This window comes from Chinchilla lanigera, unplaced genomic scaffold (assembly GCF_000276665.1).
Source record: "Chinchilla lanigera isolate Chin_1 unplaced genomic scaffold, ChiLan1.0 scaffold00030, whole genome shotgun sequence".
Classification (NCBI taxonomy): domain Eukaryota; kingdom Metazoa; phylum Chordata; class Mammalia; order Rodentia; family Chinchillidae; genus Chinchilla; species Chinchilla lanigera.
This window is the reverse complement of record NW_004955431.1, coordinates 5,508,540-5,510,942: the sequence shown is the minus strand read 5'-3', so window position 1 is coordinate 5,510,942 and position 2,403 is coordinate 5,508,540. Positions and strand designations below refer to the sequence as shown.

General features: G+C 40.0%; 1 pseudogene; it reads left to right on the top strand.

The window, feature by feature from the left end:
• The first annotated feature begins 1,375 nt into the window (after positions 1-1,375).
• On the top strand, positions 1,376-1,696 carry LOC102011469 (annotated as a pseudogene).
• The last annotated feature ends 707 nt before the right edge of the window (positions 1,697-2,403 follow it).

Here is a 2,403-nt window from a genome sequence, read left to right as displayed (position 1 = left end):
GGAAACTGTGGCTCCTGATGGGATGCACTGTAAGTATATACAGCTCCCCACGATGCCTTCAGACTAGACCTAAGCAAGCCTTTCAGCCTGTCTTCCATGTTACAGGATATATAGGAAATAGAGGAGCAAGCTAAAAATACCAAGAAGCAATTACACTCTAAGGGGTAATTAAAAACTACTACAATGTTTAAATAAAAATTTTTAATTGATTACAGCAGAAGGCACATTGCCACTGATCTCCCCTCAAAATAGCCCCCCTCGCTTCAAACACACTTATCTCATCATTTTTTCTACTTTCTAAAGCAGTTGTGGGAAGTCTTCTTTCATGAGTATCTTTTCATAGCTGCCTCAATTATTCTGAATTGATTCAAAACATTGACAGTAATTTCTGTCAAATAAAAATACTGCAGTGTGCCCTCATCTGTCTTATTCAGTAGATCTGGAAACATGCAAGTTCTGGCTCTTCCACAAAGTCAAAATAACCATGAGAGGAAAACATTTCACATCGATGCAGGACAGCAAGGCAGCCAGGATAACACAACCAGAGACACAAAGAGGACTTCCAGGACTGCTTCAGAAAGGGGCAAGGATGGGATAAGTGTGTTTAAACAGAAGGGCACTATTTTGGGGCAGGGAGTTAATAGCAATGTGTCTTTTTACTATTACAATTTTTTAAAATTTAAACATTCACCACATTTTTTGATGATACTGCGGACATTCTGTCTTTAAATTAACTGGCTCAGTCCATTTTAAAAGTTAATGACATTCAAAGTAAGTGCTTGGGGGGATGATGTAGCCTAAAGGAGCACATATTCAAATGCGGGGCATGAATCTTGATTGGATTCTGAATTTTAAAAAAGAGGGACTGTACAAGATGGTTTTCAGACTATTGGGAAATATGACCACAGACTGGATATTATATTATTTTAGAAGGCTGCTTTCTTGGATGTGATATCATTATGGGTTTTGTACAAGAATGTCTTCCTTCTTAGTACATTCTGGTGCCATGTATGCTGAAGCGTATCTTCAAATAGTTCAGCCACAATGCACACACACAAGACTGAACTACATGAAATTGTTCCTATTAAACCATTTTTATTAGAATTTCATATGGTTCAACTAAGCAATATAGGTATAGGAAATATTCAAAGTTGTTTTAGTCTGATGATGGACAGATGTTATTGAGTGTTATATTCTTTCAGCTTTTTGAATTATTTGGAAATCTTATTTAAAACGTTTTGGAACAACAAACTTTAAAAAAGATAAAAGTTCCACCCTTTCCAGTGAGGAACAAGCGGTACGAGGTGAGGAGCACACACTGGACCTCTTGTTTTCATCTTCTCATTTTCATCCTGTACATGGCTCTTCTGCCAAGATGGTCCACGCAACTAAAACCTGAAGGACTTTGTATAAGAAGGGTGGCAAGCACCAGCCTCGCAAAGTGGTCCAGTGTAAGTAAGAAGGGCAATGATTCCCTGCACACCCAAGGAAAGAGGCACTCTGAGCGCAGGCAGCGCGGCTTGGGCAGACAAAACCAATTTTCTGGAAGAAGTCTAAAGCCACAAAGAAGATTGCACTGAGGCTTGAATGTGTGGAGCCTAACTGCAGCTCCCAGAGGATGCTGGCCGTTAGAGGATGCAGGCATTTTGAACTGGGAGGAGACAAAAAGAGAAAGGACCAAGTGATCCAGTTCTAAACTTTGTGCTTTGTTCTTTTAACTTGGAAATAAAAATGCTGAAGCTATAGGAAGATTACCGTAGGAAAATACAGTAGTGATCATTTAAAAAGAATAAATGAAAGTTTAATGTCAGAGCTCATTGAGGAAGTGAATAGAATCATACCTTCGCCTCTTAGTAGCTGTATTGTCCACTGGCCCCACACCCACACCATCCCAATAAACTACCTACCCACGAATACCTTTAGTACAAGCCTTCTTGGCAATCGTTTTGGCTTCTAAGGCCCCTCCTGCAGATGGTATGTAACCCGGGTGAGGTGGGTAATTTCTCCAAGGACTTAGTGTTGAGCAGATCTGAAGAATGGAGAGGAAAGAGCAGTGAGGATGATTTCCAGATTTCTCCCCAGAGTGACACCTCAGGAAGTGGAAGCAGAAGCATCTCGGGGGTTTTGAAGTTTGCTTAGGCTCAGTAATTTTATTTTGGAAGGGTTCAAGGCAAAGTTTTCTCTTTAGCTGTGGGATGGAAACTCAGAGCCATCTAACTTTAACAGGAACAAATCAGACTTCTTTTTGTACCCTAATCTGACGCAGAGGAATGGAGCAACCATTCCTATTTTTTAAAATGTAACATGTGTTCTTCTGTCTTCTATTTCTATGCTGAAAGAAACTGTCAATGAGTCTTTGGTTGACCAGTATTGCATGTCTATATCTGTTTTCATGAGAAGCCA